This window comes from Miscanthus floridulus, chromosome 4, assembly GCF_019320115.1.
Source record: "Miscanthus floridulus cultivar M001 chromosome 4, ASM1932011v1, whole genome shotgun sequence".
Taxonomy (NCBI): Eukaryota; Viridiplantae; Streptophyta; class Magnoliopsida; order Poales; family Poaceae; genus Miscanthus; species Miscanthus floridulus.
The window spans coordinates 109,103,733-109,118,072 of record NC_089583.1 but is presented as its reverse complement, the minus strand read 5'-3'; positions in this window follow the sequence as shown (position 1 = coordinate 109,118,072).

The following is a 14,340-nucleotide window of genomic DNA, read 5'->3' as shown; positions in this document are numbered from 1 at the left end:
TGCCCGTGGCGAGCGGCCAGAGCGGCACGGCAGTTTTGGGTGCTCTGCTTTTGCGGTCGCCGTTGGAGAAGGAAAGTATTGGGTGTGGGACTCTTTTACTGTGCATGACCTAAATCCTAGAATGGGTCTTTATTTTAGGTTTCTACTGTTAGAGATAGTCTTAGGCCCTGTTTGATTACAGCTGGTAAATTTAGTCCCCCTAAATAGTTTAGTTCTATTTAGTCATTCCAGAGTTGTTAGAGAGAACTAAAGCCTTTTTAAGGGATGTTTGATGCAGGGACTAAAGTTGGAGAGGTGTCTCATCGGATGTCGTATGGGATGTCGCATGGGGTATTGAGATACTAATAATAAAATAAATTACAGAATTCATTAGTAATTCGCGAGACAAATTTATTAAGCCTAATTAATCCGTCATCAGCATATGTTTACTGTAGCATCACATTGTCAAATCATGAACTAATTAGGTTTAAAAAATTCGTCTCGTAAATTAATCTCAATCTATGTATTTAGTTTCGTAATTAGTTTATATTTAATACTCCATGCATATGTCTACATTATCCGATGGGACAGCGACTAAAGTTTAGGAGATGGAACCAAACACCCTCTAGCCCTATTTAATCCTAGTGTTTAAATAAAAAATGACTAAATAGAACTAGATGAGAGCATATTTCGAAGCTCCGCTCAACCAAACACCGCCTAACACTACGTAAAAAACGATTTTTAGTAACGGTTCGATTTTTTTGTAGGGGCGGCTGGTGATAGAGCCGCCCCTACAGTGGCGTGCTCGGGTGCCTAGACACCAGCCGCCCCTACAAATGGAACAGCAGGGACGGCTGGTGTTACGAGCCGCCCCTACAAATGGGGTCTAATTTGTAGGGGCGGCTCAATCACCAACCGCCCCTGTAAATTATATTTGTAGGGGCGGCTGGTGATTGAGCCGCCCCTACAAATGGCCCCGTATTTATAGCACCGATTTGTAGGGGCGGCTCAATCACTAGCCGCCCCTACAAATGCCCCCCATATAAAACAGATGCATCATCTTCTTTCTCCTCGGATCACTCACTCCAACCCGTGAAAAAAAGGTGGGGAGGCATTGGGCACCTCTCAAAAATTGCTCTACTAAGGGGAGGAATGTTTTGGTCTCAAATCCTTTGGTGGAGAGATTGTAGAATGTAAGAAAATACTATTTTATACTTTTTTTAAGTTTTAATGGTTGGTTAGTGAGTAATTAGAGTTTTGTTTTTCTCTCTCTTCTATGGTGCTTGAGCTATTTATGAAGCAAATTAGAATCAACTTTTGAATGTACTAGGGTAAATTAGGGAGGGGAACAAGATCATACCCTTATTTGGTCCATGTTTCTTGATTTTATTGAACAATTAGTTAGTTTTATAGATGTTTCATGTGCATGTGGATCTAGATCTAGGGTTTGGTTTTTTTATTAATTTCGTTTTTGTAAATTTATGTTTGATGAAATTGGACTAGGGGTTGTATGAAAGATATTGGGTAAAGTATAATTCTTGCTAATTGTTGTCTTTGAAATTATTTAGTGTAATCAATAAATATGTATTTTAATTATTTATGGATAAATGGGCCATTAATTAATTTTCTTTTACCATGGTGTGTTTGTATGCTTCATGTAATTATATTAGATTTATATTCATATATATCTGAAGTATATACAATTATTCTCAAGTAATTATTAATTTGTTTCATTTTTATATATATCTGAATAAGTACTCCTTTAATGTTTATTTTGTTGTTGTTGTAAAAGATTGAATACAGGAACTCTTGGATGTATGGTTCGTTAAGGTTCAAGGCAGGTTTCCATGAAGAGGTGGATAAATTTATTGAAGCCGCAAAGAAGCATGCAACGACATTGAAAGAGAATAAGGATATAATTATTTGCCCATGTAAAGATTGCAAGAACCGTATGGCATGGACAGATGTGACTATCATCAGATCACATTTGATTATGTGAGGATTTGTTGAGGACTATATAGTGTGGATTCATCATGGTGAAACGGTTATTGTTAACGATGAGGATGAGGAGAAATACGACGACGAAACCATAGAATCCCTATCCTAGTATTCAGCAGAGCTTGATGCACGAATGGATTTCAAGTTTGGCAATGAACAAGGTGGTGATGCTGGTGGTTGGGATGGTAACGACGAAGGTGGTGCCAATAATGATGGTGGAGCACGTGTCGGGGATGAAGATGATTTGGAGGACATGATTCGAGCCCTTGAACTAGAGATTTTACTAAATAGCCCGAAAGGTCTAGAAAATTTGGAAAGGGTGACAAAAGCATCGAAGGAGACTGTGTATGGTGTTGAAAAGGGTTGTCCGATACATTGGATATTGCTACGTTTTGTGCTTGAGCTGCTCATCCTGAAGGCTAAGTATGGCTGGTTATACTGTAGTTTCAATGATCTATTGCATCTCCTATCATGGGTGCTGCCACAACCAAACTCAGTTCCCTCCAACACATACCAAGCAAAGAAGGTCATAAGTCCATTGACAATGGGGGTTGAAAAAATCTATGCATGCCCCAACCACTGTATACTTTTTCATAGCGAAACGTTCAAGTCACTGGATAAATATCCCCGATGTGGGGTCAGCCGGTACAAAAACAATGACCTTTACAGTAGAGACGAAGCCTCTACGGGGAAAAAGAGGAATAAGAAAGGTACCAAAAAGGTGGTACAAGAATCTCAGCCCCTAGAGGACACTCCATTAGGCAACGATGCAAAGTAGAGAAGAATTCCTGCCCTGGTAATGTGGTACCTACCAGTGACCAACCGCTTGAGACGTATCTTCATAAACCCTAAAGAAGCCACACTCATGACATGGTAGGATGATGAGCGCAAGTTGGATGATGATAAGATTGCACACCCGGCTGATTGTAGTCAGTGGCAAAGGTTTGATGAGAAGCACAAAGAATTCAGTGATGACCCAAGGAATGTACGGTTTGGCTTGAGCACCGATGGAATGAATCCCTTCAATGAGAGGATGAGTGACCACAACACATGGCCTGTGATCTTGACCATATACAACATTCCAACATGGCTGTGTCAAAAGAGAAAGTACCTTCTCCTCACTATTCTTATTTCTGGACCTAAACAACCAGGCATTGATATAGACAGTGTTCCTCGAGCCCTTGATGCAAGAAATGGAGAGGCTATGGAGGCATGGGGAGCAGATGTACGATGCGTTCTGAAAGGAGGACTTCATATGTAGAGCAATAATATTTGTTACTACCAATGATTACCCCTGTACTGTTTGCTTTGTCTGGACTAGATCAAAGGGAAGACGGGATGCTTGGTTTGCTTAGGATGGTACTACATGGGTGTACCTAGATGCATTCAAGAAGATAGTTTACCTAATGAACCAACGCTTCTTAAAGATAAGTCACAAGTACCGCAGCAAATTGTTCTTTAGATTTTATGACAACGCCCCAGAGATTGAACCCCCTCCAGAGAGACGTCATAACGGAGAACACGTGTACAGAATGGTGAAAAACATACGCATCATCTATGGAAAGAAGAATCCAGATGGAACGAACAGAGATAGAAGCACACCTCCTATTGAAGGCATACCTTTCAAGAAACAATCGATCTTTTTTCAGTATCTGCCTTATTGGCCAGACTTAGAGGTCCCCCATGCCATTGATGCTATGCACGTGTAGAAGAATGTCTTTGAGAGTCTCATTGCTACCTTGATGGACACAGGCAAGTTAAAGGATGGTCTAAAAGCACGGAAAGAAATATGCAGCTAAACGTGATGCCATAGCTTCACCTGGTACCTGAGGCTAATGAAAAATACACTCTACCCATGGCGTGCTTCAACCTAACACCAGACGAGAAGAGAGCTATATGCACTTTCCTGAGAGGAATCAAAGTCCCGACTGGGTTTTCAGCAAATGTGAAGAAGCTAGTGTCGATGAAGGACTTATCAATAACACACTACAAGGCTCACGATTGCCATGTGATGCTAACAATATTTCTACCTATTGCAATCAGGGCTATAAAGCCAGAGTTCTTGAAAATGGCCATCACCCGCATGTGCTACTTATTTTCGAAGATCTCATAGAAGACGATTGGTAAGGAAGAGCTGAGTGACCTACATGAATTTGTGGTGGAGACACAAAACCAACTGGAGATGTGTTTACCTCCTGCTTTTTTTGATATAATGCCACATCTCATGATTCATATGGTTCATCAAATACAGGCGCTTGGCTCTTGCTACTTGCTTGAAATGTGGTCCTATGAGCGGTTCATGTCAGTTCTAAGTCGATACGTGCATAATCGAGCATACCCAGAGGGCTCCATGATAGAGAGTTACAGTACTGAAGAAGTCGTCGAGTGCTGTCAAGAGTACCTAAAAGTACATAAAGGGATTGGTAAACCTGATTCTCGTCATAAGGGTAGGCTGGCTGGGAAGGGCACCAGTGGTAGAAAAGTGTTCATCGACCATGATTACAAAGAGGTGAGTCGGGCGCATTACAATGTCTTGCAGAGTACACAACTGATGCAACCGTATATTGATGAACACTTGGCTATCATTATGGCGGAGAGAAATGGCCGTTCGGATGATTGGGTCATGAAACAACATAAGCAACGACTAACTACATGGTTGAAGGACCAAAACACACCGCCTGGAGAAACCATAGACTCTATTATCATCAGTAGGTTGGCGGATGGGCCATCGAGACAAGTGACATCTTGGAATGCTTATGACATCAATGGGTATACGTACTATATCCATGCAAAGGATAGTAAATATGTGAACCAAAATAGCGGCGTTTTTAATAGAGGCTCTTGATGGATTAGGGCAAAAGATCCAATACTTTGGCATCATTGAAGAGATATGGAACTTGACTATGGAAGGGATATAACGGTGGCCCTGTTTCGATGCCGCTGGATCAAACAACACCAACTGAACGAGATTGGATTGAGAGTCCTAGACCTCGAGAATCTAGGCTACCAAGATGACCCTTGGGTGCTCGCTTCACGTGTCGCACAAGTTTTCTATATGTCTGACCCACAAAGTAACCTCCCCCCGACGAAGAAGATAAAGCATGTGGTTGCCTCCGGGGAAACAGCACATTATTGGAGTTGATGGCATGGACGATGTTGAAGCTTACAATAACTACGATGAGATACCGCTATTCACAGACTTTCCTAAGAAGATCAGTGTTGTGGAAAAGAACCTCCCCAAAAACATATTGCCATGGGAACGAAAAGGTGTCAAAGGGAAAGTCGTTACACTGGCTAGCTAGTTGTTGAACGTGGCAGTGTTTGTGTAAGTGTGTGTTTGTAAGACTTCATTTATGCATGCGTGTGAGACTATATATTTATGTACGTGTGTAAGACTACATATTTTTGTATGTGTGTGAGACTACATTTATGCATATGTGTGAGACTACCCTTTGCAACATCTAGATGACTCTATTTGAACATCCACTCTATTACTACTAAAACTTTATGAAATCACTTAACACTTTATGAAATGAAGAAATGACCAAAATAAAAGTAGGAGATCTTGATGAGTTATACAACTCTTATATTCATCACCTTTACAGCTGAAATTATTTTGTGTTTGGAAATCAGGTTTGAAGCTGTCATTTTCTGAAATTTAAAATTTGAATTGTTCAAAATTAGTGACAAAGATAGATGACTAGATTAAAATGATAGAGCATGATTTTAGAAAATTTTAGAGAAAAAACCATCACATTTGGAGTTAGTATGAAGGAGAAAAACTAGTTACAAGTTTCAGCCACAGATTAAAAAGAAAAATCATACTTGTTCTTTTTAGTCTCTGGGTAAAATTTATAACTAGTTTTTCTCCCTCATACAAACTCTAAATGTGATGATTTTTTTTCCTAAAATTTTTTAAAATCTTGCCCTATCAAGTTAGTGTGTTGATTTGGTCATTCTTTTCATTTGACAAAGTTTGAGCACTTCAAATTTTCAAATTTAAAAAAATGACAAGTTTGAATGAGATTTTCAACCATTAAATGATTTCAGCTGAAAAAGTGATGAATACCAAAGTTGTATAACTCATCAAGATCTACAACTTTTATTTTGATCATTTTTTTATCTGACAAAGTGATAGTAAACATTGTTCACAAATCAACATGTTTCTCGTATAGTTCATGAAACTATGAGTCATATGTGAATTTATAAATAATGTTTACTAATACTTTGTCATATGAAGAAGTAACCAAAATAAAAGTTGTAGATAGTGAGGAGTTCAACAAGCTTTTATGTTTATGACTTTTATTGTTGAAATCATTTAAGGTTTCAAAATCTTGTTTGAATTTGCCATTTAGTGAAATTCAAAATTTCAACTATTAAAATTTGGTCAAATGAAAATATGAGCAAAATAAAAGTTGTACATATTGATGAGTTCTACAATTTTGGTATTCATAAGTTTTTCATCTGAAATTATTTATTCTTTCAAAATATTATTTCAAGTTCAAATTGTTTGAATTTCAAAATTTGAATCATTCAAACAAAGTCACATGACAAGATGACCAAAATAAAAGTTGTACATGTTGATGAGTTATACAACTTTTATGTTTACAATATTTTCATTTTATTTCATTTAATGTCATAAAATTGTAGTCGAAGTTTTAAAATTCAAATTTTTAATTTTTGTTTTTTTTTGTTTTCTATATTGTTTTGACTACAATTGTTTATATATATATTTCTTCATATATATAATAATACAAAATATTATATTTGTGCATATACACAATTGTTTTTATATTACTTTGTGTTTTTATGATATAAAAAATATAGAATTAATAATTTTAAAAAATAGAAATGCATTTGTAGGGGCGGCTGAATCAGGAACCGCCCCTAGAAATGTATTTGTAGGGCGGCTGGATCAGGAACCGCCCTTAGAAATGTATTTATAGGGGCGGCTAGATCAGGAACCGCGCCTAGAAATCATCTCGAGTATAAATTGAAGGGCGCACGGGTGTTAGCCTGTTGGGCGCTGTCTTCTTCCTCCGACGCCGTCAGGCTGCCCCATCTCCGCACCCGCACGCCCTCCCCGCACCTGCTCCCCGCCCTAGGGTTTCCGACCGGCCGATGGTGTCCCGACGCTGCGCGCGCCCCCTCCCCACACTCGCGCGCCCCCTCTCCGCACCCGCGCGCCTGCTCCCCGCCCTAGGGTTTCCGATCGGCCGGCGGCGCTAGGGTTTCTGATCGGCTAGCGGAGCGAAGATGAGGGCCACGTCCCCACGCTCGGCCATGGCCGCGGCGCGACTCCGCCGCCTAGGTACGGCCGTGGTACTAGAGGAGAGCGGCTGTGGTACTGGAGGAGAGCGGCTCGGCCAATAGCTAAATAATCTTGCCGAGGTACGTCTCCTGCTACCCACCTCTATAGTTTCGCCATGGTCTACTGAATCCATGCCGCTATCTGGTCCAATTTGGTTGTATATATTTTGTGTTGTAGCTTTGCCTCAATCAAAACTGATGGTTTGATATGTGTATATACTTGATTTACTGGTTGACAAACTAAACTAACAGTTTCTACTTGTAGTCAATCATGTGTATATTTTTATTATGTGTATATACTTGCTTTACTGGTTAACAAAGATAGATAATGCACACTAGCTTAATTATCTATGAATTACTGTGGGAGACCTACACTTGCCAAAGAACTAAAGAAACTGTCACTTGACATGAGCCACAAAACAGGAACCCGCTTTGATTTCCACAAGAAGTACTTCTGATGGAAAAAAGAATTAGTCCTGATTTCTTTAGTACTAGAATATACAGAAAAAATCACAAATTTTGCATAGAAGCAAACTAATCCTCCTCACAATATGTCATGTGCTTTCAGACAGCCATTGGTTATTGCAGATATACACGTATAGATCATAGCTATTCATTGTATGCTAAGCATACAAGAGACTGAGGCCAACAATCTGAATGCATATCATTCAATTAACTGGTCATGTTTACTTGATTACTAACGTGCAAAAGGTGGCAGGGGAAGGAGGCTAGGCTAGCGTTCGGCCTACGCGTGCGCGTGCAGTCGCCGGAAGAAAAGATTGGTGATTGGGGGGCATTGGCCGATCGATACAGGTGTGAGCGTGACCATACATGGTTGGTTATCTTTCTAACTTTCTTGACCAATGACCGTGCATGCAAATCCCACAAGCCAAAAAGCCTTGTCTTTCCCGTTCTCACTGATTGATGGATTGAACCAACAAGTTAGTTCCAATCCATGGTAGACTGGTGGTGTGTGGTAGTATTTACTTTAAGCCTTTAGGAGCTCTTTCTGTTCCTCTTGTTTTTGTTGACCTTATGTAGTAGAGCAGAGAATAAAGTTTGGTGAGAAAGCAGCAGCCATGAATTGCAAACTGCGTGCATCGACCTTCTATCATTCCATGGGGTTTTGAACTCTCTAGTCTACCAGTATGTCGTTACCTTACGCGCGAAGAGTAGTATCGTATCAGAGCCAGACAGACAAGCCTGATGGGTCCTTATCCAAGTTGTTGTGCACGATCTGGTCTCTCCCATCATCCCTTTTTTGCCGGCGCCGGGTAAAGCTCGCAGCCCTTGGTTGATAAGGACAAGGGAGGCCTTTCGCTCGCTGCTTTGCTTTGCTTTGGTTCTCACCAACAATCTGAATGCAAACTGATCCTCCTCACAATATGTCCTGTGCTTTCAGACAGCCATTGGTTACTGTAGATATACATGTATAGATCATAGCTATTCATTGTATGCTAAGCATACAAGAGACTGAGGCCAACAATTTGAATGCATATCATTCAATTAACTGGTCGTGTTTAGTTGATTGAATGCATATCATTCAATCAACTGTTGAAGCAACTAGCATGCTGGGACTGATATGAATTAGGTTAGACAGTTTGGAGGCAGATATGAAACACTGTGTCATATGAAAATATACCAAGAATCAGTACTTGTTATTATTAACTAATAATTACATACAGTTTACCATGAGTTAATGTACAATACATCTACTATATATATTATATTTAAAGCTAGAACAAACAAAACTTAGTCGCAGAGAACAGCGAATCTATGGACTTGATTAATCAAGAGAAAAATGACTTGTTCAAGAAAAAGCAAATGGTGGAAACTGTCTGGTTTCCTGGAATCGAGTCAAAATGCCACTACAATATGGAGGCCTTAGTATTCATGATCTGGAGTATTTAGGAGATGTCCATATATAAGCTAGTGTGCATTATCTATCCGGTGAGTGTGCTGATGCTTTCTTCTAGCTCTTTGCACTGTTTTTTTTCCTTCAATGGCTCAATCAGCAGTAGTGACCTCTCATTATCATGGCCAGTGAGCTCTTTGCACTCTTTGTATATGAGTGCTGCGACAAGTTGCATTGGCTAGTGTTTTGGATCAGTTGCATTTGTGAAATCAAATTGTTGTAGTGTGCTTAAAACCCAATTCTACCAATGGTTAATTGAAAACCCATTGCACAGCATCTGATTTCATGATTTGTAGTAGCTAGCTGAGTTTAGTGTGGTTTTCATTTCCTGTGCAATGTCATTTTCATGATACAACAATCTACCTTTATAATTTGTTCCATGCTTAGCTGTTGTGTTTTTTTGTAGCTGTTTGTTTCTTATATTAGTCTCTTTTTAGCTTGAACTGCATGGGTGCTTGGCCCGTTGGTGGATGGTTAGCTGTAGGTTAGTTTCATATCAATGTTTGAGTGGTTAGTAATTGAGCCTTTTAGTTTTAAATATTTGAGAAGTTGTACTGCTAGCTACTCCTACTCCTACTAGCTGGCTGCTACTGCTATACTACTATCCTACTGTACTACTCTCTACTATACTACTGCTATACTACTATCCTACTATACTACTATCCTACTATACTACTCTCTACTATACTGAACTACTACTACTCTACTTGCTACTGCTAGCTACTCCTACTCCTACTAGCTGGCTGCTATTCTACTCTCTTCCCTTGCTGCTGGCTGCTACTCTACTACTATACTATCCTCCTGCTCTTCTCCTACTACTCTACCACTCCTCTTCTACTACTACTCTCCTCTACTCCACTCTACTCCTCTCCTCTCCTAAGCAGTTGTTGCTTTTTTTGCTACTTCTACTACTTCTACTACTTCCTTACTACTACTGTTTACTACTTCTACTTCTGTCTTCTATTAACTACTTGTACTTTTGTCAACTACTTATACTACTTCCCTACTACTACTGTCTACTACTTCTGATTGTCCGATCTGTCTATCAGGTTTGGAAGATATTAAGCATATGATGTTAAGTCAGTATGGTAGCTGTTGCTTTTTTGGGAAGCAGCACCTGCTTTTTTTTTGTCAAATCTCCTCTCTCCTTTATTTTTGCCACCTTTCCTATCCTCTATGTTTGGAAGCTACAGCTGCTTTTTTTACACCTTTTCCTCTCTATGTTTATTAAGCAGCTGTTGCTTTTTTGCCAAATCTCCCCTCTCCTCTCCTCTCCTTTGTTTTGCCGATGATGAAATTGTCCAAGTCCATACATTATATGGAATATGAGCTGATGATCAAGAACTTGTGAGGAACTTGGCATCATTAGCAGCCGCCCCCTACATTACCTTCTCCTCTCTTCTTTGTTATGATGCCTTGATGCTCCAAGTTCAAGATCATATGATATTTGACATGTTTTTGAGGCCTCTACCACTGCTACTTCTTGTTTTTTATATATTTTTGTTTTATTGGACTACTTTGGTTTATAGACCTTTTTGATTTCTTATACCTTCTCACGTACTTAAAGCACACTTTCTTGCATCTATTAGAACAAAGTGCAAAATAATGTCGCGGATACCAGACAGTGTAGCCCGATGCCCTGAGCATGATGAGTAGCCAGCCCTTGAGGAGCAAGCACTAGAGGACCAGCTTACTCAGGAATAGTTCAATAAGGAGGTACAAAATGATCTAGAAGTAATGCTTACTCAGGAGCAGTGTGACGAGGAGGAAGACCCCGAAGGAGAGGCTACTGAAGGCGAAGAAGAAGAGGATGATGTTGATGATGACTTAGAAGAGGGATATGTAAGTCTCGAGGATCCTTTCCCACGTGAAGCCAGAAGGAGGCCAACGGAGGAAGATTTGGACAAGGACTTTGACCCGAACGAGGAGGTAGGGAGAAAGCCTTAGCTTGTAAATTTTGCTAAAGCTTTAGGCTGTGTTACCTCTGCTAACACTTTGACCTGTCGTATATACAGGTCCCTCCTAAAACTCAGAAAAGACAATGTCGATGTCCGTGACATCTCGCTAGACAAGATGGAGTAGAGGAAAGGAGAGTAGAGGCAACAGCCACAGAGACGGATCACGATGCCTCTGCTCCATAACCTGAAGACACAACCACGACTACCAAGCCTAAGAGGAAACGAGGGGATAGAAAAGGAAATCTATATCTAGATAAGGCATGCTATGTGATAACGGAGGTTGGCCCTAGTAGGGGAGGTCCTTGAGCCAAAGGAATTAAGAGGACGATTCCGTAATGCGATCGGGGCCCTAGTAAGAGATAAATTGAACCCAGCAATCCCTAACTAGAAAGAGGTACTAGAGAACAAAAAGAATGAACTATGGGATAGGCACTTGAGGGTCAATTTTAGATTTCCGAAGGGTAAGCACGAACTGGTAAAAAAATGCTTTCGGGATGATGGGAGAGGTATTCCGATGTTGGAGGTCGGAGCTCAACATGAAGTATATCCAAAAGGGGTTAACTCCCTACAAAGAGTTTGGCAAAATAACTACTAGTTAATGGAAGAAGCTCGTGGCTCAGAAGACTTTACCAGAGGCATTGGAGCTCAGTGCCCGTAACACCGAGCTAGCGAAGAGGAACAAACACCACCATCATCTAGGCCCTAGTGGCTACTATGCCAAGGAAGAGCAGTTTAGGAAGATGGACGAAGAGGCCGCAACTACTTGGGAATATCGATGTGATGAATCTGAAGGTACGCTCAAGGAACTAGATATATGCGAGGAGTACAAAAATATCTGGTAGTAATCTTAAGTTTGATAAGTCGAAGATCCAAGAGGCGGTATCAAGGATACTGAAATATACTGAAGATAAGGAGAAGGACTCCTTCAATCCTTCTAGAGAGAGGGACGAGCTTAACCTTGGCTTGGGAAACAAGGAGCATACAGGCCGCACCAGGGGGCTAGGGAAAAGGAGGACCTAGGAAGCAAGGATTCAAAGAGGACAGACACATGTATAAGAAACATGGCCGAGACTGGGAGACTAGTCTTGAGCTCCAAGTGAAGGCTCTAGTTGCGAAGGCGCTGGAGGAGCAAGGACTGTCTATGGAGCCATGGATGTTAGTGACGCCGCCGGGAGAACTGGCATTAGTTGGCAGCCCTCCAAAAGTTCCTAGCAGCCAAGGTTCCACTACAGCCTCAACCCCCATCGATCGCATATGGGAACCAACTAGTTGCACCTTGATGTTTCTAAGCGGCCGATAGAACACTGTGATGGAGATGGCAACGGGTGTGGCACATCCTCCCGATGGCTTACACCACAATAATAAGATACCACTGGACTACACTAGGGTCGAGGTGCATACCGTGAAGCTCGAGTTCATGCAGTGAAGGATAGACTACACAACTCCCGAGGGGCTGGTGTTACTCGGAGACGTTATTGGGCAGTTCATCCTCTGGCACAAACTGGGACATTATATTGACTGCTTCTTCGCCGCCTCCCCCTCTCCCAAATTTGGAGTGAGTTGTTAAGGTTGGGGAGATATTTTTACCGTCTCGTGACCACCATGTACCTGAGATGCCACATTCTTCCCTACCTCCTAGCGAGCATGTGCCTGATGAGATGCCACAACCTTCTCCAGCTCGTACCAAGCAAGTGCATGATGAGATGCCACAGTCTTCACAACAAGCACAACCGATACATGAACAACGAGTGCCTCCTAAAGAAGGTGATGCATAAGAAGATGAGAACGTGCTTGAATGGGAACTTCGAAAGAAGATTCCAATCAACATAAGGCCAGTTTATGTTTCGGTGAAAGACGTCTCGTCGGTGTCCAAGTGGTATTCACATGACCAGTTCAAGCCTGAGAACCAAGTTAAACAAGTCCCAGAACGGGGTTCTGAGGAGGCCGTAACTAGCAAACTCCACCAAATTGCAAAGCAGTATCCAAATATTGATGACATCAAATGGTCAAAGGATTGCCCAAAAACATATGAAAGAGGCAAGCCCTTTATACCAAACCGGGACATCCGGCGCCTACCACTTGGAATGAGAAGGTTCCATGATTGGTACTTGCGTGTTCTCCCAACGAGCATAGATCTCATACAAGCATGCTTCCCCACCGGCACATTTGGAAGCCCTACCGGGAAAATTGTCTTCGACTTTAATGACATGCACACATGCTTTCACCTAGGAGAGATGGAGATGAATCTAATTCGCATGTGGTGCTTGTAAGTCCTTGTCCTCCCGATATGATATGAATGTAATCTTTGAATTTTATTGTAACTAACCAACGTCGTGATTTGTAGAATGCAAGTGCACATTATCAAACAAATGCCAAGTCTAGAAGCCGGGTATGTAGACCCTCAAGCTATAGCCCAACCAAATTTTAATTACCCTAAACAGTGGATACTGGATGTCAAAGAGCTAGCTGTTGCAAAGACTCTTCGGGAGAAAGAGCGCATCCGTACGGCGAAACTAAAGGAAGAGTCCCTTAAGGTTGCGGCATACATTGCTCTAGCTTTCAAAAATCTACAACAACACTCTACTATATGCTGCATGGATAAATCTAGTGCTATACAAATCTAGTTCTATGATTAAATCTATGCAGCAACCACTAGATTTGTATAGCCGTCGATGTCGGGAGGAGCATGGCATGGGTCTTTGATTCAATAGATAAGGACCCGGCGACATACAAAGACTTCATATTGATTCTCAAGACGTATACATATCGAAAATCCTCATTAGCTTATATGTTTGTATACATACTTGTAACATTTACTTATGGATACTAACAAGTTGTATTTGCTAAAATAATTCAAACAGGGCATTTAGGTTCTATGTCACTCATCATCACGGAAGGCATGATCTAGCGAGGAAGGAAAAGCTGGCTATAAAAACACTATGTGCGGTAAGTGTAACTTACTTCTTCAGTACTCCGTTACATGGCTGTCAAAAGCATTACCTAACATTTTTATATGCAAAACACACAGTGCCCCAAGTAGAGGCCTAGGGAGTGTACATTGTGGATACTATATATGTTCTATGATGAGTAACACCAGTGCCTATAGGAGACACCCCTTAAGGGTAAGTTTGAACCTCTTCATCAGTAGTATAAAAACTTCATACATGGTATGAAATATTA